At 41.9% G+C, this 21,683-nt stretch overlaps 1 protein-coding gene and 1 long non-coding RNA gene across 2 annotated transcripts in view; one reads left to right on the top strand and one right to left on the bottom strand.

Annotated features, from left to right (window-relative positions):
- The window catches only part of BCL2 (BCL2 apoptosis regulator), a 98,410-nt gene that overhangs the window by 16,529 nt on the left and 60,198 nt on the right, over nucleotides 1-21,683 (bottom strand). The gene's annotated exons all lie outside the window — the stretch shown is intronic.
- On the top strand, nucleotides 6,458-10,335 carry LOC133208638 (uncharacterized). The gene is made up of 2 exons (XR_009724461.1): nucleotides 6,458-6,920; nucleotides 9,473-10,335. It is a non-coding gene; the product is annotated as an uncharacterized LOC133208638 (long non-coding RNA).

Genomic DNA, 21,683 nt, shown 5'->3' with positions numbered 1-21,683 from the left:
AAACTAAAGGCCATCCTTTTTTTTGGCTATTTATTCTCACAGCTTCAACCATAGAGCTGGAAGGAAGAGGAAGAAGCCGAAGTCTGTGATCACAGCATTAAGTTGATTTGACTATTAGAAAACTTTAATTTAAATGTTCCCCAAGGGGATACTGGTATTTATTTCCTTATTTATTTCTTGAGCTTATTTAATGCTTTGACCTGAAGGAAGAATTTGTACAAGCAAGAGGATTAAAGGTTCAAATTAGTTAAAGATAAGATGAATCTATTGATTCATTAAAGCCCGATGTCCTCAGTGTCAACAGTAATACCATCATATATTCAACTGTTAATATGCTTGAAGTGAAGAAAGAAGTAATTTTCAGCATAGGTGACAGATGGCTTTTGATTGGAAAAAATGCACTGCTCCTTTGCATCCTTTTTCTGTCCCATCCAAATGGCCTTCCTATGTAGGTAACAACCATGGGAGGGTTAATGAGTCTCACTCTCATGCCTGCCTGACCCTGCTCTTCAGCTATTCCTTGTTGTGATTCCTTCTCTCTATGGGTGTGCAACCTTCCCTCATTCATTACTTTTGTTATCACTATTCACACATTCAGTACTACCTTGCGCAGTGTGTACACAAGTTATGCCTTTCCTTGCCAGCATATTGCTTATTCCTGTCTGTTAAATTGAAGTTAGTGGAGACAAATACGTGATTGTCATCGTGCCAGCTAATCATTCTTGAGCTGTGGTCCCAGCAGGTTTTAACTGCAGCTGGCTGCCACAATGCTGAGTGCAGCCTAGGTGGATGTAATTGCCAAGTCACTGTGGGCATTGTGCCAAGGGGACTCTTCAAGGTTGTGTTGTGACACAGTGGTAACTTGCAGTGAAGATCAGCCCTGCCTAGCATTTGATGAGGCTATAATACCCAGTTTGTGTCTCAAATAAACCTAAAATGAGGTGGTGTTCCTCTAGAAGCAAGCAGGGTCAGGTAGGAGCATTTGAAACAAGACTTAGTACAAACACCAGTTGTGTCCGTTTTGCTGTGGAGCCAACACAAAATCGTGCTTGGAAAGTGGAGATACCTGAGCAATGTATAGCTATAGTTCAATGAATCCTGTTCAATGAATCCTAATATGTGGAAAGTGCATGGTGTCTATGTGCTTTATCAAGAAGCTGGTAGCTGGTGAGCCACATGAGAAGCTCTCTGAAAGCTTTCACACTCCCAGGAGGAAAAGCAGCTCATAAAGTTGTGTTTAGTACTTCACCTCTGGCCAAATTTTAAGGGTAGATTTAGGAGGAGAAACATGAAGTTGCTCTTTGTTGAATTTCTTAGATATTAAAATATGCACTTACATTACAGTTTTTAAAGAAAATGAAACAGCATCCCCTTGAAAAGATAAAAGGTATGACCTGTGAACACAGGAGCTGCTGTATTGAATTAGCCTTGTGGCCTACCCATCTAGACATTAAGAGTTAGTGAATCAGCTACAATCAGTTTATGATTAATACCTGAGTTAAGACTAGTTTCTTCCTTTTGTGTGTCACTTTTCCAAGATACTTTCACATCAAGTGTCAAGAAATCTCTCCTCTAATCTGTGTGCCTCCCGATCTATTTGCCCAAGCACAGGGGAGCATCCGAAGTCCCTATTGTGACTATTTTGTTAATAGTTTTTTTGAGTTCGCCACTGCTCACTCCATTTCCGTTTCTTAACCTGGATATTAGCACCAAAGATCTGCTAATGTCTTTATTTTCCAAAAGTTGTTAAAATGCTTTGGAATTTCTACTTTAGCATTTATTTATTTGTCTTCAGAGATTCAGTTTCATAGTCCTTCCCACTTAAAGCTCAGCTAAATAATGTTCATGTTTTTCTTCTATATAGTGGTATCTCCCCTGCCTCTGTAGCCAGTCTTTCTTTGTTGAATAGTTTCTATTGTCTCATTACATTTCCCTACCACCCATTATTATTGAAATCATCCTGCACAGCAAAATACTCTGTTTTTCTTTTGCTTTTAAGCTTGTTACATTTGTCTAAATACTTACACTTATTCAACTCCTTTTTCTGATACCTTCCCAGTTTATTGAATTCCCTGTTATGCATTTACCAAAATTACGACTCTCTGATGGTCGTAATTGGCATGATGTTCTCTGAATTCACAAGATGCTGCCATATATACAGATGTCTTTAATAGACATATCTGACTAATATGTTCCCCAGATCCTCATAACTTCTGGCTTATTTGCAGGATCTACTTCTGTTCTGGTCCTCTCCATTTTCTAGCCTCTCATTTCCCCTGAAGGTTTCCTCACTCTCTATCTGACAAACTAAAACGCCTTCTTGAACAGTCTTTACTGGCGACACTCAGAACTGGAATAGATCTCACTGCCTCATCAGGCTTGCATATGAAGCAGGGAATAACTGAGTCAAAACCATTAGCCTTGTCTCAGACCCAGAGTTTTCTATCAAGCCAAATGATGTTAGTTCCCAGACAGTCTCTCTTACTTACTGGTAAGAAAAGCTCATCCCGTGTCTCATGACATCCATTGTTTTGGCTGCAACTAAGAAGTTTGCTGAGTTCATGTTCTTCACAACTGCATTCCTGGAGATAACTGGGGTTATTTATCTCTCCAGTCTCATTCTGACTGGTAGCAAAAGCCATCTTCAGTTGCAAAGAATCGCATTTTCTGCCAGAGAAGTGTGATCTGACCCTCCATTCTGTAACCAAGCTTCTCTTTCACCAGGAGGCTGGCTTCTTAAAACTAAGCATTGGCCAGTGGGTGCCTAAAAGCCACCATTCCCCTCCCATCTGACCTTTCAGCTTCTGAGCTTCCTCAATTTCTTACAGACATCTGCAGAATTTCAGAACATTTGAAAGTAAAGAAGCAGAAACTCTGTAAGATCAAGGCTCCTTAACAGAAGGTAAGATATTTTCAACAGTCAGAATAAGAGTTACTATCTTTGTATCTACTTGCTTAAGTTTTAATAAAAATGGTGGGCAAATAACTGTCAGAACTGTATTGCCCAAGAAAGTTCTTTCTCATTCTCACTGTAATGTATCACATTTCCCTGAATCTTCAAAAAATACACTTTCAAGTTAGATTCCTAAACACACGAGTAGACACCTAAATAAATAGACTGAGTTTCACAGGGGGAACCTCCTGTAGTCTTAAGTAGGTACCAAGCATTGAAAGCCTTGGGCCAAGTAATACATTACAAAGCTAAAATCTGAATGGAGACAGAGGAAGTTAAATTCCTGATCTCTTTTCTAAAATTTTAATATTATTCATTAATCATTATTGCATTGGTAGTAATTTAATTAAAATTGATGAGAATTAAGAAATCTTTCCAGAAAGTTGCATTTGAATTTTCTGCACTATTTGACAGGGATCAGAGTGGAGCAACAAGACTATAAGAATAGAAAAAAACTTTTCAACAGGGAGGGCAACGGAACTAGCCATATTAGTAAGTAAGCAACTAACTGAACAAGGAGTGAATCAGTGACAGGGAGAGAGAATGCAGGGATGGAAATTCAGCACTCCCAGTCCTCAACACAAAAGAAATAGGATTTCAATTGCATAAGGAAAGACAGGAAATTTAAAACTGGTAAGAGGACATACTTTTGCCTGGGATCCACAATTAGACCATTTTATTATATAAAGAATTTAAATTAGATTGCTACAGGATGCTGAGAAGGCAGTTCACCAAGCTTCAAAGAATAATTAAATGTTTCTAGAGTAAACAAAAGTTGTTAACAGTTATTCCAAACTAATAGTAATAGTAATAAGAGTAGGAGTAGGAATAGGGGTAATGGTGGTAACAACAACAACAGTAATAATAATAATAACAATGGAAGCTTTATGCTTGAAGGATTAAATCAGTCTCTGAATTCATGGGATTAGTGTGAGGTCTTGAAGGGGACTATGCAGGACAGGGTCAAGGATGGGAGAGAGAAGACATTATCTTATATCCGGCATTTGTGGCATTTCTTTGCCTTCATCTGAAGCAGGCAGTGCTGAGCACAGGCACAGCCTGTACTGGGTGGATCGTGATTTTGGTGAAGACAGGCAAATTTTTAATACATGTGTATTAGCTGAACAGGGGAGTTTTTTTCATTGCCCTTCAGTGTTTCACAAAGATTTTTTTTCCTAAAGTTTCTAGTGTTCATCTAACTGAAAAAAAAAAAAAATTGATTGAAAAAACCCCATGGATTCCTAAAGTAAGATTTGTAATAGAAATAAAAAAAAAGGTAACTGTTTCCTATTTAACTGATAATAAAGCTAAATAACCTGCCAATGATGCTGAATTTTAAGCTGTGCCAGGGTACAGAATGCTACTGTTCATGTACAGCTGCCTTCACTTCTTTGTTCAGGTATAGAAAACTGGGCAGTTAGTTTTGGTTTTTTGACTGAATTAATTACAGCAGGGGAGCAGGCTCTCCCAAGGTGCTCTGAGGTTCATCCCTTGCCACCTAGAGAGACATCCTTGCACAGTGTGGGGCTGAGGTGGATGCTGGCAGAGGCCACAGAGGTACATAGGGCTGATGGCAATGGGGCCGGTAAGGCTGCATCAACCATCAAATGGGCAACTTGTCCTGCTGCTGTGGCCAGCAGCACAAGGGCAGCTGTAGCGCAGGTGTCCCCATGGAGGGTCACCCACAGGAGCAGGGCCCCAGACGATGGCGCTGCAGAAGACAACAAAGCCACATTACAGTCTGCAAGGCTGTATCGGTCTTCACTTCTTCTCTACTCTCCCTAGAGGACTCCTCAGTTTATTTTTATTTTTCAGCCTTCCTTGAATCTCTTTCATTTCCTCCCCTCCATAATTATACATCATTATATCATGTATTTTTGGGCAGAAGTACGTGAATATTTTTAATTATATCAAGCCTTTTAGAGCTGCATTCACGGAAGAGAGTACGACATATACACCTGCAGTGTGCCACGGGTAACGTAGTGGTGCCTTCCTCACGGTCAGTTGTGCTTCCCAAAGTCACTTCTCCACCCCCAAGTACTTTCACTCATCTCTTTTCAGACCACTAAGCAACCACTGTCAATCACCCTTCACGCCCCATCCCACCACTTTCGCTCTCAGTCATTTGCCCACTGCCATGACTCTGTCAGGAAGCACCTCACCAAACCATTGCAAACGCCCACCCTTTCTTACTCACCTCCTGAACCCTTTCATGCGGGCAGGGATATTCAACAGTAGCTCAGCTATAGCTGTTAGTACTGCGGTAAATGCAGAAAATTCAAAGCGAGAGAGAGAGGAGGCAAGTGAGTGATACAGGCACTAGGTGGGAAGTTCCTTAGACAGAATATTTAGCAGGTATGACTGTCTTGGTGGGACTGGGGAGTGCAGGACACTGGCATGCTTGAAGCACTTCTGCTATGAAACAACTACACGCAGAGGCAGGTCCCCTTAGGTTCAGTAAGTACAATGATCTCAAGAGAGAGAAACTCTTCCAGAAGGTGACTCAGAGAAGAAGCAGCCTAATGTGGGTATTCCCATGTTGCCCTCCGGAGAAACCTCTCCTCCCCTCTGTTGAACATAGAGGGAAAGTCCTTGCCTACACACGCGAGCAAGAATACCTCATTTAATCTCTCTATCTTGGTGCATCATCTGTGGATGGTGGTAATGAAGTGCTTGACTGGAGCATGTGGAGGAGTGTTCCTGGAAGGTGAGCACAACAGCAGCTGTGGAGAATTGCCCGCAGTGGGAAATTATGAGTGGCTCTGCATGTGCACAGAGCTGTGAGTCCCCCACAAAGCAGTTGCCCATGGTGGCTGAGATCAAGAACAGATTCTCTTCTCTCTGCTACTCTTGTAGAAAGGGCCATGGTATTTCCCTTTGGGGATTGTGTAACACAGCAAGTCAGTTTTAGATGTGTTTATCTGAAGTGGTTTTATATTCCTGCATGAGCTTGCTGTAGTAAAAGAAAGGCTGCCATTAGCATTTGCATATGTCCTCAGTTTTTGAGTGGAAAATGATTACAAGAAGAAATTTCTCAACGACTCTTCAACCTGAACATAGCTTATCTTTTCTTTCAGCCTACTGTTGAATGAAATGTCATTTCAAGCTAAGGGAGGCACTATTTGACAGAACAATAGATATCTCTCCACACTTGTCAAGTTAAAGAGCTATTAGAAGATACTATATACAGATCTATTATCTTACATAAGTATTATGCAGAATCTAAACATACTTTTCTCTATAAATATATCTAAAAGGTAAATATTGGTGATATATATATATACATACCACATACATATGTATGTTATATATATGCATATATATACATCAGTACATGTGTACGTATGTATAATACTGAATGGTTTAAACAACTATGTGAAAAATTGAGATCCATGTAAAGAAATTAAATGCCGCATTCCATTGCCGTTTTCCCAGCTAATGCCTGTCCTCTGAAATAGTTTGATTCATTAGCAGAGTCCACCATTGAGTGGTTACAGATGCAAAAGATCCATCTTAGACATTGTAAAGGCTGAGCACTAGAGCCTGCACTTACTTCCCTTGAGCACCTGCTTCATCCACAGCCTTGACTTTGGGCAGGTACTTGGCGTGCTAAACTGAACTTTCCCACAGTTCAGAGACAAATCTCTCATCTACAGAAATGATCCCAGAGCAAAGCTGGTTGTGTTACCAGAGGTATGAGGGTAGTGCCTGCACAGAGACTGGGCAAATCCTGGAAGAGAACGGCCTGGACCATGCACTTAGGGTTTCAATTACAAGGTTCACTTAATGCAGAAAGCCTGCTGCTGCAGAAGGCCACAGATGTTTTGTTACTCTTCCTTACTTCTTCCTATCTTTACAGACATCACAGACACACCGTGCATAATATGGGTTTATTCAAGCTTTCTGCTGGGAACTGTGACCTGACCCCAGATCACTGAAGATCTTATCCCAGCTAGCAAGTGCCTGTGTGGGATCTTACAGTTTTGTCCTTCACAAGTACTTTGTAGCCGTGTCCATTGACAATTAAATCTCCTTATTGTGAAGCAAATAAGGATAACAGCATTTTCTGTGTCCACATAGTCCCTACACTGATAAAATGCTCAGTATATATTGAGAATATAAGTGTGCTCAGTCCATTCACAACACACAGTAAGTGTGCAATTCAATTAACTAATGCAATTCATATTTCATTAGGACAGAAGCTGTTTGTGACCTTAACCGGACAACAAATTCATGACAGAATTGCAGAATTTTAATTAGACAGAAAAATAACAAAGACAAATGAAACAGAGGGAAAACGCGCTGCCTGGCAGAATTGTTCCAAAGAACTTAAAAACAAAAGATGTGGTTGTTCTGCTACGTCCTTCTCCTTCCCCCTTACTAATGATGCAGAGAACAAAACATTATTGCCTTTCTTTGCCTCTGATTAACCATTTGTAGAGAAGGCTATCCCAACACTGCTCCTATGCACCTGGTATGGTACTGAAGGACACAGGAAAGAGAAATGTAAGGGCCTGGTTTACCTTTTTTTAAGGGGTATTTAAGTGAAGAAGAGCTTCCCTAAGAAGAATCATTTTTATATCAGTTTTTCAGATTTGTTACAAAGGCCCAAATATTGGCCCTAAAATCATTTGTGAATTAAAGTGGTAAACCAGCATCAAGAGATATGATTAATAAGATTACTTGTTAGCATGATTAGAACAAAATAACACACAAAATCACAGTACATAAAGGACTGTACTTAAAGTAGAGAAGGATTCCTGTGTTCAGCTGCAATTGCTGTAACATTTCTTTCTGTGATACTCTTAAGAAAATGGGAACAGATTAATAAGGTTAGTTATTATGGTCCTATAGTAATTTCATCCTTAATCCAAAGTATTACCATGTATGCTGACCCCATGTGAGAACAACGGCTCCCTACCATTTGTAATTCAGTTTCATTATTTTACTACACATTGCCAAACCTGTGTCTTGTATTACAGAAACATAGAAGGACGAGATCCTTTGGTTTTTAAATAGTACATTTAAAGAGACGACAGAAGGATGAAACTACCAGATCAGAGTTCACGGTCTGCAAAACATGCTCCTTCCCCCTGCCCTTCTCACAGACTATGACTTATGTTTTGAAGATAAAATCAGTAAATAAATTTTGTACAAAGCTGGCCAGGTTTTGTATTAACGGCAAGACACTGTATATGAAGCAACTGGATATGCATCAAGATGTGTCTGTTTAATCAGGATATTTGTTGATCTGGGTCAGTAACAGGATAGTTATTTGTCCCTGGCCAGTGGGTGGCAATGGCAGCAAACGGCTTATAGTAGACCAGGACTGATTTTGATAACATGTCCAGATGGGTATGATTTAAATAAGTAAATATATTGCTTTGTATAAAGAGATGTTTTAAAATTAATTTTAAACCAATGTTTACATCTGCCAGTCACTAGATGCTACATACACACTCTAAATATTTGACTCAGGAATATAATCAGTGAATAAAAATTGCCTCCCCTTCTCTGATCCTAAAACCTCTGATGTTTTTCTTCTTTATGCTATATTAGGTCAAAACAATAGATCAAGTTCTCTGTATATTCATATTATTTAGTAGTGCTTTTACCAAACTTACTGTGAGCTGACGCTAATTTTACTGGAACAGATGAAGTTACTTTATTGTCGAATATGTTTTTAGCGCAATGAAAGCATCAAAACAGTACAGCTGCTAAAGGAGATCATGAAAAGGGAGTTTCCAGAACTCACTGATATTAGCTGCTCACCCATACATTCCCTTCCTCTCAAGTTTCAAGATGAGATTATTATAAAAAAAGGCTGATTTGTCAAAAAAAAAGAAAAAAAAGAAAAGAAAAGAAAAGAAACTGTCTGAACAAATCTGCAAATAAATCAGCTTGGGGGAATTCCCACGTCTGTGTCTGACTTCCATGATCAAAATAAGGCATCCTCAACCCAATAAAAGAGTCTGCTAATTTTTTAGTACTTAGTCAGATACCGATTGGGTTTGTGACCATCACAGCTCCTGCTTCACGAAAACTGCACTTTAACCATGGCTGGTCCAGCCTGTGCCAGACCCCTCAAAGGCCAGCAGGGTGACTGCTTGGGGATGAGCAGGGCTACGGAGACCAGTGTGGTGGCCATTGCTGGTCACAGCGGCAGCGTCTCGCCTGGCCCCAAGTACTGCCCTGAGTCCCCGAACCATGGAGGAGCTAGGCCTGGGCTATTTATTTGTAATGAGTACCGTTGTGCAGCCAAATTGCTGTGTACAGCTTCCTTTTAATTTTTTTTCCTGTTAAGTTTTTGGCTTGGCTGATGGAGGACAGGGAGGGAATTCATACCAGCAAAACTGCTTCTCATCGGACTTGCGGGGGCCTCATTCCAGTCTGTGTGCTGGCCTTGGGCTGACCATGTTACAGACACTGTACTGGCATTATTTTAATACTTTTCTTTTTTTGTTTCCCTACACTTAAATTTACAAATTTGATGCCAGATTTTTTTTCTTCCTCTTACAGTACTGCAAAACTGCAGTCACACCACAGCTGTGTTGGGATCTGCTCTGCACTGCCAGTGATACCACCGACAGCTTTTAGATAGAAGGAAGCTGAGGCTAAAGAGCAGAGAATATTTCTCACCCCACATTGTTCTCAGAGACTATTTCTGGCACACAGGAAGGACTCGCAAAATCACCATCAAACTTATTTTAGCCAATTCCATACACGACTTGAAGTATTCCAGAGGTGTGCATCAAGCCTCAGAGAACTGATGGCAAATTTCGTTCCCTGGTTAGACATAGAACTAAAAGTATGACACTCTAGGGGCTGTCAGGAAGTACTTTCTTTGAACAGCAGCGAAAACAGCCTTCAAATGATACATGAGAATATTAGCAGGAGTGGGTCCATTCTAAAATGAACACTTTGATAATCATAACAATGTGGTTTGAAAAGCATCACTTTAAAAGGTCAGCTATACCACCCTCTGACTCCACATTGAAAGCATAGTGGATATATTGAGTCATACATATTGTTCATTGTCATTTGCATTTGGTGAAATCCCTGCATTTTACTCAATTTAGTAAGCAAGCACCGCCTTGGGCTCCCTTGGCAATACTCACCTCTAAATGCAGTTACTGTTTGTTGGGCTAAAACATCTTGTCCCATCCTGCAGCAGTAAATCACTCTTTGGTCTTTTGATCAGTGTTTGTCCTTTCAAGCCTGTGAGTCATTTCACGTTAATGGAAACAGAGGGAGCGGCACACTAGAGCAATGTGGGTATTTTGAGCTTCACCTCTGGGATACATTCATGCATGTTGCTCTGAACAAAATGACCATCTGTATCAGTCTGCAGACTGCCACTAGTGCATAAAGATTTAACTTCATATTTGTGTGGACAAAGACCGGCTTAATTCTACAAACACCATGTAGCATCACCGGGCTGCGTGTCATGAAAAGGCCTTACTGAAGCTAAGTACACCTTTTGCATTCCAGCCTTTTTTGAAACTGTCCTTGGGATTTGACCTCATGGCCTTTTCCCTATTTTTTGCACATCACTTATCACTAGTAGGGACTGTTTGACTTTCCAATAGTCATGTGAGTGACATATCCAACCAGAGTATGGCGGAAGCTGTCCTCACCCTTCCGGGGGCTACATCTGAAGAGTAAGCAAATTCTGTGGGTATTTAAACCTTTTCTTATTTTCTATGAGCAATGTAAGAATGACTCATTCGTGCTTCAGCCGGAATGTATAGTTAGTAAACACTGGCAGGGAGCAATTGCATTTCTAGATTTGTAAATCCAAACAGTCCATGCTGCACCGGCTCTTGGGTCCTGTTACTGATCTGAGTTTTTGGTGGGAAGGACAGGGCAGGGGCTCAGCTCACACAGCTGGACAGGTCTGGTACTACAGCAGCTGATGTAGGAACCAAGAGCTGTCCAGCAACAGAGCTACCAGGAAGAGGTGGAGGAAAGGAAGAGGCACCTTCCCATCATAGCACTGATAGAGGCTTTCAAACCATTTCTGAAAATAACAATTAAAAATTAGAAAAATAAAGCCCACAGACATTCATGGATATGCAAAGCAACATGGAGCCCAGCCCAAAGACCACCAAAGGCAGACTCCAGTCACGGATGCTCTGGATTGAGCTCTGCATGGAGGGTAGTCAAACACATGCCCCTGCCACACACACACTTTTATTTTAAATCTAGTTGGTTTGCTGACTGCATATATACCATGCAGAAACTGCCCAGGACAGAAGTCACCTCAAAGTGCATTTATAAAACCTAATGCTTTTATAGTGCCCTGGAACCATAATGTTGTTTGTAAAGATTTTTGTAAGGGTTCGATGAACACGCTCCATCCAAGAAGGTATGTATGTCTGTAGACAGCCACTTACACCTTCTCCTTGATATGGACAGAAAGACTAGTGCTCAGAAGATTTCATTTAGAACCCTAACACAATCTACACAAGCAAACGAGATGGAAAATTTGGAATGGGAACCTCCTGACTTGCTCTCTCTCTCCATTAGCTACCAGAAGGAAAGCACAGCAGTCTTGCTGGGGCAAACGCTGAGTGTCATCTGTGGATCCTTCCTGTTTTCCTGCTCCTGTTGGACTGGGGCATCTGGGCTGTCATGCCTCCTAGTTGTTTGCCTGTTGATTTCCCAGTCCCCACTAAGGCTGCAGCTCATGCAGCTCTGCATGGCTCCCCCACTGCTGTGAAGTTTCTCTGAGATTCAGCACATCCCTCCAGTGATGCCTGTTCAGAGTTACCCGCTGATAAGTAATAATATGTAAAACTCAATTACATTCATATTCATAGCTGGCTGCTACTTAACAATGTTAACGATGGGGAAACTTGCCCTACAGGAATGAGGATGGGGACAAACTTTTATTAGCCCCACATGGGCTTTTATCTGTTTTAAATGTTACATTGTCCCAGGGAAAGAAGAGCCATTGTTAGCAACAGCATTGGAGGCAGTCAGCTGCACTCAATTTAAAATTAAAAGGGTAAGAAAAAATAAATGAAAAGAAAAAAAATAAAGGTCTGCCTGATGCACTGCAGTATGGCAGGCTATGGTAACTTGCCCCAGAAACGTTTTATTGAATCCAGCCCTTCAGTACAAAAGAATTCATTAACTGCTTCATGATGTAAAGTCTGCTAAAGACATTACACTCACTGGCCAGCGTGAGGCTGCTCCCATATGCTGTAGTGTTGCCTTCACTGATCGGCATCAAGTCCAAGATCACATCTACATGTCAATGTTACCAAGTCACGTGCACAAATGTTGAGTCCCTGGTTCTGACTTGAGCCCACGCCACATTCTTACAGTACTGCTGATGAAGTCAGTATTAACAGAGATCAGCTCAGGAAAAGGCACAGGCTGGGAGTGTTAAGTGCAAAGCTGGTGTTTAAAATCAGCTGGTGTTGGGGCTCTTGTGGACTGAGCTTCCTCCTATGGCTGCATAAGGACTACTGGTGCTGCAAGACAGCTCTTCTCCTGCCTTCCCCAGCACACTGCCTGTGTCACACAGGCAGCGCATGGATAGCATGGAAACCACTGTGCTGACTCTATGCACCAGCCTGATCCCGCACTGCTGGGTACACCTTTCCTTGGGGTAGTGCAGGATCCACTCCAATAAAGTTATCCCAGTGTGAAAACTAGCAGAACCAGATGCCTGCTGCTCAAAAAACAATACGACATGAATGTAATCCCTCTGTTACTGGGGGAACCTCACCTTTGAAAATGTTCTTTTATTGGGCTTAAAAAGGCTGGGAGCAAGAGATGCCAGTGTGACACTGGAAACTACTAGAATCTCCACATCGATTTAAGATTTCCATTCACTATCATAGATTTTCCAGTTTGCACTTCACTGACGCACTCAGTGCTGAAAGAGATGCACTAGTGGATCTTTATTATATTTATTGACCAGGTGGCCTTTACTGCCCAAATTACACTTTCTGCCTTCTATTCATCACGTCACGTGGACTTAATGAACAGAGAGGCTGGCGGATGTCAAACAACCAGGAAGGAGAAACAAAAGAGAAGCCAGGTACGGTGTCACCCAGCTTGAATTATCCTACTGGTACGTTTCACGTGGCTGTATCCATTCAGCTCCCCTGCAATCCTGGTGTGAATGAACCAGAGTCATTGCTGAGCAAACAGATAAGAGTCTGGAGGAACTGATCAATATATTTAGATAAGGTGTAACAACAATACGTAGCAACCTGCCTCTTTGTCTGTGCTTGGTAAAGAGAAGATGAGAGGAAAATAAAAATCCCTGTGTTGCCTGTTTCAGGCTAAATTCTTCTCTTTGACACTATGGTTAATCGACACCACCATAGCCACGGAGTTAGTCTAAATTCAGGATAACGCGGTGGCTTTATTACAAAACAAGCACTGAAATACATTTGGAAAGTCCTAGGTCTCGTTGGCAAATGAATCTTTTGAACTCAGCTCAGCCACCTGCACTTTCATGCACACTGGTTTAAAGAGAAGATGCTGTAAGCTTAAAAATAATTTGAAATATGTTAGTCATGCTTGAAATGGCCAAATGAAGGTTAGAGAAAAGCTGCAAAAAAACCCCAGCAACTTAACTGAATGTGAGGTGACATTAAAGGGTATGTAAATATTTATATGTAATTTTATAGTAGTATGCTATATACTGTACTGTTTTTGCTCGCACACAGTGATTCCAGCACTCACTAATTGGAATTTCTTCAACTCTGAAAAGGACCTTTATGGGCTTGAGAAAAACTAGGACAACATTGAATATGAAGTAGGTTTTGAGACAAGAGCCATTTACGTGACCAAGGCTGTATTCAATTGCCTTTGCTGTTTTCTTGCAGAGAAGCAGCTGAGCAGTTTTAAATAATGGAAGAAAAGAGTCTGTTTATAGAACAAACTGGAAATGAGACTCTACCTGCAGAGGCTGAGTATGCAGCCAAAGTCTTCCTCTGGCTTCACTTAAGCTTGAGTTTATTACAAAGCTAAAGAGGGCATACTTCATCTTTTTCTTCTTAAACTATATAAATATATATGTAGGCACACACAGGACAGAAAGAGCAAGTCTGTCTGTATAAAATCCGTTCTATCTTTAGCTGAACATTTTTCTGCTGTGTTAAATTCAGAACACAGTGCAAAACCAGAATCTAGAGAAGAGTATTCTGAGACCTGTTCAGTTTTCAGGGGATTTTTTCCTTATTGATAAAATTAAGACTATGAACAAACCTGTGTTTTATACAAGCATCTCTCACCCTTCTTTGACTACATGTTTGTAAGACAAAGTGTTTAACACAGGAAATTCACCAATTACACATTATAAATGATCTGTTGCTAATCAAATTTTACAGAAAAACTTACCAAATAGCTTATGGGTTAAAAAAACCCAAAGAAACCCAACATTAACATTGTGTAGCATGCACATTTGTCCAAATGTATTCGTCGGAAGCACACACACTATTACCCACTGGGAAAAAAATCAACCAAGCTGCCTCCCATCACAAAAGTGCAAGGTGTGTGGACAGGTTTCTTTAAAAACATTTTCTTCTCAGTTTACTTGGGTACTTTATTTACAGCCTGGCTCAAACTTCCAGCTGTGGTTTTAGCTTCAGTTTTCATCCACTGAGTCCAGTCGATTTCAAGTGTTGTTTTGGCCTGAGAGGTGTTGATCACCCAGCCCTTAGGAAGGCTTACTGCTTGGCAGCTGGCAACGCTGAACCCTTCAACACTAGCAGCGTACAGGCGGGCCCACAAAATGATTCATACCTTTAGCTGTCATTTTAAGCATGCCTGTCCCAGATTTAGGCAACCCCTCTCAGTTCTGCAAGTACTGATGTTCTACTTTTGCACCAGTAATATTTTCCTAAGTCTCTGGATGCTGGCTGCCTATTTGGCTTTGCTCTGGCTTGATCTGGTATGTGCCTACATAGATCACTGTCAAGATCAGGCCTTACAAAAACAGGACTTGTATTATCCTTCTGCTACTAGTCCCCTTTTTGGGAGATTCAAGGTTTGTTCCCTCCCTTGCTGATTATAAGGACTACAAGATGACCTACAAGACTACAAGAGAGTATCCCTTTTAAGTGGGTCTCTCCCCTTTTGAAGCTTTCCCATTCTGTTTTAAGTACTTAAAATTAGTCCCTGCAAGAGGACGTATCCCACATCTTATGCCTGGGCCAGCATCAGGCTGTGGAGTCAGTCCGCAATGGTGTCTAACACAGTTATTGCAGGCAAAATGAAACAGTATCAAGAGGAGACCACAGAGATGAAGGCTTGCTATGTAACTCAGTGCGGTGGGAAGATTCCTCAGAGATGGCTACTGCGGCCCTCAGCAAGTTCTTTGTGAAGACCAACCCAATGCATGTTAAGCTTATGCTTTCAGATTGCAGGATTCACAGTAATTATAACCCTAGCATTTGGATTCATATCAGAAAGAAGCAGTTCATGGCCAAATGAAATTGTAAATACCACTTATATTTTAGCAAAGCCTAAGCCAACAGATAGATTTCTACAATCCAGAAAATGCTGAGCTACAATGTTCCTGATTTGCCTGCTAGAGCCAGGGATGCTGTAATAACCACGACCTTAAGCAGCAATCACGCACTTTTTTCCTTTGAACATTTGTTTTAAAGAATCCTAAATTAACTGCAGACATAACAATGATACAAACTGTCTTGTGGTCTCCTAGGACAGGCACATTATCACCTGTCTAACAGTGCGCATAGGGTTTTTTTCCCCCAGGTGAAAAAGAAAATCTGTTCCATAGCAAAAAGTACTGTGGAATGACCGACAGCTGTGACAGGGTGGTAGCAACACCGTCTAGCTAGTAAAGACTATCACTCAGCTTTAGAAGCATTATTTCCAGGGAGGTGGAGATTTCTGACTTTGAGATACTGGCTCCTTAGAAAGGTGAAAGTAGCATCACACTAGCAAGACATCAGGGGCATGCAAGAGCAAAGGTCTTGCGGAGAGGTCAAAGTCATCCACTAGCCCCTCTGCCTCTGAGCCACCTGAAATCCTGAGAACATGCCCAATGCCTGTTTCCCAGGGCAAACACTTGAGGAAAACAGAAAAAGAACAAGAGCCTGGGAGCATACTCAGCTGTATCTTCAGAGGCAAAGGGGCATATTGCACTCAGACACACCAAGAGCAGCTTCCCTTGTGCAGATACAAAATGCCCCTCTATCCTGCATATGCTGGAGAATAATTTTCAGCCTGGCTACCCAGGTGGTTATGTGTTACTACCTGCAGATAAAGAACACCATGCTAAAGTGTATTTTAACTGCATATCCAAAATGCTCTACGTCTGTTCAGCTTGGATGGGTTCAGTGGTTCAGTTAACGTAAGCTCAGACTAGTCTGAACCTGTTAAGTGCTTGATTAAGACCGATCCACTGCACCTCTTTATTTTCTGCGTAGCTGGATTCTGTTTTTCCATGACACAAGCATTTCCCTAGCCTTTTGAAAAAGGCATTTAGCTGAGAAGCATGGAATAGTAGTAAGTTGTTTGCTCTCTATATGTTATGACAGAAATAAAGTCAACATGATAGATTAGGACTGAGTGGAAGTTATTTTTCTCAATATGTCACACTTGTGCTTCAGAAATGAGTGATCTTGAGAGGCAAAGTACCAGCAAAAGCACCAAAATATACATAATGTATAGCAAAACAAATACCATTTAAAAAATATCTTATAAGCTCATGCTGAGCCATACAAAGGCCAATAAACATTTGCTTGTTATAGGGCAAAGCAATGGTTGTGCATGCAGAGGAAATTATATCTATACCACAAGAGTGTGTGTCTGGGCTTAAAACTAGGTAAATGGATCACATCTTCATCTGGTGTAAGTCACAAAAGCTATGGAGATTTCAGTCAGGTTTTAAATGATTATTCCTAATGAGCTCTTGCTCCACAGTGTCTGCAGACACTCGGCTTACAAGGCCACAGCTTTGAAAATTCATAATCTTCCTTTTAGGCTTCTCCATCAGGAATTCCTCATACAGATTTGTTGTTTGATCCTCCACAGGAGGAAAAAAAAGCTGAGTAACTCCCATCTCTTTTGGCTACTGTCAAATAGACAAATAGACATAGGCACAGAAATTAAAACTCTGCTCAATTCAGTTTGGGAATGAAAGAAGAATATGATTGGGGCAGGGGGATGGGGGGTAAAAATTAAAGCCCACAGAATAGATTGCCTCCATCAGCTCTCATGGGTCCTATGAGCTCCTATGACACAAACAAACTGTGCCTCCCAAAGCAGGGATGACGGGGAGTTTCCCTTGAGGGCTGTAGCTGTAGTTTATGAATGTGCAACTTCATTAGCAGCCGGTGACGCCATTAGACAGGGCTCTTAATTTCTTGGCTTGGACAAAACTCTCCAGGGGCCATCACAGCTGTATGCCACGCACAGAGATCTCGTTGCTTAGGGTGAGGGAGATGGCTTTCAAAGTCACTCTGAGAAAAGACCCAGGAATTCAAAGATCATTCTTTGGACTTGCAGAAAATAAAGCATTTTGTTTCAGGCTTTGCAGAGCCAAACTGGTGTAACTTGTAGAGACACCTATTCTGCAGTATGGAAACCCACTTGTCGCCTCCCAGGTGAGGAGCTGACTGAAAATCACATGTAGCCTAGCAAGGCTCCTCTTTCTATTATTAGGGGAGAAGTACAAGCCTATTTATTTCTAACATGACTTCACACTGCGGTTAATTTTTTTTTTTTTTAAGAAAAAAACTGAAAAAGAAAAAAAGGAAAGCTCATAAGCAGCTGATGACCTGCTCCATGTAGGTCAGTTACAGAGGAGCAACTGTACTCTTCACAAAGGACTTCTGATGTAGGCAGCAAGCAAACAGTGATTTCAGATGGGCTGGGCTTGCGGGGTGGTGATGGCAGGGGACATTTGTGGCAGGCCTGAACTCTTTTGCCAATTAGCTCAAGCCAGGACAGACCTCAAGAGTCCTGCTCTCTGGGGATGAGGGTATTTGGGAAGCCCATGACAGTGTCTGGCCAGCTGGGGGATGCTGCTGAGGCCCAGAGCTGCCTTCTCATCCCTTTATAGAAGTGATGGAATAAATGATCCTGCAAATAGTGGTTGTGGTGGGATGGGTGCAGGCAACTAAGAGTGGGAAGATGCTAGAGATTCAAACATCTACTGAGAAGAAAGGAACTGTGAGAGCAGGGAAGGAAAGGTCACGCTCAATGTCATGTTTTTCACTATTCAAATCTGTCAGGTCACAGACGCTTTCAAACTGCCTGTAAGCCTTTAAGTTGGTTCTTCCAATTAAGCACTGCTTAAAACTTTAAGCAGAGTTTATATTTTGGCCAGAGACATAAAGCAACAGTAGTAGCATCCAACAAAAGCTTATGGTGATAACAGGACGTGGTGAACGTTGTACTAACAGAATTCCCACAGTGTGCTCTGGCTGCTCCTGTAAGATTCTCACATGTATTTTGGAGAGAAGGGGGAATATATATGTTGTTATTTGTACATGCCGTATCAACTGCTGTTTCTAATGCATTCGTCTGGCATGATTTTCTGTTCCTTTCCTTAAAATCTCCTTTTATGGCTGCCATGCAGTAGATCTGTTATTTTTAAACTACCACATTTTTTTTCTCTTAATACTCATCTGATTGTTCAAAGCCTGACCATGGACTCTCAAAATATACATCTGCATTTTTCCACAGCTTCGTGCTGAGTTCATTCTAGATTTTTATCAGCAGAAGGATTTCAGCCTGGGAGGTTTTGAGGCTTCAGCCTCAGTGGCTACAGGTGGGAAGTGTTGATTCAGTAACGAGCATGCTCTGAAGGCTGCAAAACAACCTTCTGCCACAGCACCAAGGCTGAGCAATGTATCTGATGTACCGGAGTTTCCAATGCAAGGCATTTTCAAGAAGTATCAGCAGTTTCAAGCTGCTGGTATGAGTGAAGTGTAGTTTTTTAAACTGCCCCAGACTCCCCCTTCTTCCCACTTTTGTGCTGCTGTTCTACTCTGGAAACTTCTTTTCGGTGTTGATTTCTCAATGCTTACGCTTTCATTTAAGAGAGCTGCTCTTCAAGGCAGCACCAAGGTGGTTCAGCTCCACTGACTTTTCACTGGAGTTGAGCCAGCTTGTACCACCTGAGAGAGAGCGCTCCCCGCATTCTCAGAATCAGATCTGCTGTATTTAGAAGCAAAAATCAATTTCAACAGTTTCTTAATCTCATTAGCTCTATAAAATCACGCAGCAGGGCAGGGAATGGCAGCTGGCAGGCATCTGTTACAGAACAAATTTTACCAGTGAATGGAACATCTCCTCAGCCATCTGTTTGTAATGTGTAGAAAGAGGAATTACCATCACTGGTGACTTCAGCCTCGGAGATATTTGCTGGAGAACTCATGTGGTCATTCAAAAAATACCTTAGACGGTCATGCACCCAGCATACTTGAGATGAGCACTGACCTCATTCAGATGGGGGGTGGGGGGGGAAGAAAAAGATTTACAGATTGAAGAATTAGCAGGTGGCTGAGCATAACGACGACCATATTAGGATCAAGTGGAATAAAGCATCAACCAAGGAAATGTATGACAGAAATTTAAACGCATCGCTGTCCTCAAACTTGACACACTTGCGTAACTGACTGGCAGCAAGAATTAGCAATAGAAAGAACTGACAAAAACGTGGTTTTATAAAAAGACATCCACAGTTCCACAGGCAAGTTCAAAACAGAAGAAGCCTAAAACTAAGTCTGGATAGAAGGACATTTCTACTAAAGAAGGAAAATACAGAAGCAGTGATAAAACATACCAACTATAAAAGATGGGGGAGAGCCAAAAGGACATAAATTCAGTTACTAAAGGATTTAGAAATGAGCCTAGGAGCTTGGTGTGAAAAGCCTAGTGCCTTTTTCCGTGTTACCAACCCAGTGTAACAAGTACGAGGCTTATCCAGTGGGGAAGCACCACATTTCGGAGCCACACATAAGAATATTGGGGGTAACATGGCTTGGTCAATATCATGTCTGTCTCTGTCCTGATTTGCTCTTGTGTTTGTGGACCCATAGCTAGCTTGGAGCCACAGCAGTGGCACAGCATGGTTTGGAAAAGTCCCACAGCTCAGAGACATGTTGGACAACTCAAGAGAGAATCACAAAACTGATCCAGGGCCTGGAGAGAAGTCTACCATTGTAATCCGTCTACCTGATATGATCATTTGACCTATATTTCTGGAGCCACTTGGTGACACTTCATTTTGGCCCAAAATATAAAGTCTTTCAGGCTGAGTGAGACTTTTGCATGACACATATGCTACATAGCAAGTAGGCTAGACAAGTTAATAGCCACTGTGCCCTAACCTCTACAAATCTAAGGAGAATCTTACTCTTTCCTACAGATCAGATACACCTTTAACTACGTTCCAGCCAGGTCTCTCCTAGCCAGTGCTCAGGTGGCAATGCAAGACCTGCTCTTCATCTCAAGGCATAAAGCATGCAAGGCTGCATTGATGTTGGGTCTAGTAGCAGAGGAGCTGCACCAGCCAACTGGTGCACCAGAGGAACAGCAACATTCCCCAGTGAATGCAACCTGGTAGATATTTAGAAACATCTCCAGGTATCATATCATAAACAGATAATTTTTATGTGGCTGTTTTGCAAAAATAAAGTCCAGTATTTACAAAGCTCTTTGTGAACTTACATGGGCACCCCAAGGAGCTTTGCTGACTCACAGAACCTTTGCAATGAAAGGAGACCTCAAGTTCTTAAGGAGAGGTGTATGTGTGGAAGGAGAGCTCTTGGGAGAGCAGATGAGGATTTTTATAACTATCAGAGCTGTTGTCATTAGAGCTGAGCCCCTTTTCACCCACAGCAAAAAAGTCAAGGGCAAGAGAGTGTCATCACTGACCATTGAGAGTGCCATTTATGTGAGGAGGGAGACCCTTCTGGGTGCTGTTGGAAGGGTACTGCTGCTGGGCTCCTGAAATTTTAGGGTGGGAAGGGGGAAAGAGCCATATTTTAGCATATGAAGGCTCGAAGATCTTGCAATGACCTTGAAGGTTCACCAGCTGTAGACACGGCACAGCTTGCACTGGGCCTGCAGCTAGAAAAATGAAATCCTGTGGCATGGAGATCCTGAGAAAGACTTCTTATAACTAAGGACATCTTCACATATACAAGCAGAGTTTTCTAATCAGCCTACAACTGCCTACCCACCTTGCCCTGGGAGAGGCTTAACCCATGACAGCCCCAAGCCTTGCAAGCACCTTGCTGTCAGGGTTGAGTCTGGCCAACCCATGTATGACACCAGGGCTTCCCTGCTCAGAGCAGAGGGAGTTTTAAACATTTAAGAAAGGCCTTAGTAGAAATCAGCTGTCTGAGAAAGGAGCTAGCCCAGAGAATATGTGGTAGACAAACCATGACCTCACCCCAAGGCCAGAGTGTGGTATTAAGTCGGGATTGCAGAGCAATGCCTCTATCCTCGGGCAGTTTATAGACACATTTGGAAGCAGTTACTTTCCTTCAAATTAAGAAACAACGCAAAGGCCTGTACATTCTGCTTCCTTCCAAAATTACTTCTCTGATCTAACCCAGCGGGCCTGGGCTCACCCCACTCTGCAGGGATATGGGAAGACCCATGATCATTCCTCTCCCAGCCCAAAGGGATTGCAGCCCACTGTTTCACTTTGTTTCAAACCCAACATTGTGGGTTATCCCGAGGTGAAAATGCAGCAAGTCCCTCCTGCTGTAGGGTTTCC

Source organism: Neopsephotus bourkii, unplaced genomic scaffold (assembly GCF_033783945.1).
Source record: "Neopsephotus bourkii isolate Nb327-2 ecotype Australia unplaced genomic scaffold, CSIRO-AGI_Nbou_v1 NB_272, whole genome shotgun sequence".
NCBI classification, from domain to species: domain Eukaryota; kingdom Metazoa; phylum Chordata; class Aves; order Psittaciformes; family Psittacidae; genus Neopsephotus; species Neopsephotus bourkii.
This window is presented reverse-complemented; position numbering and strand designations above follow the sequence as displayed.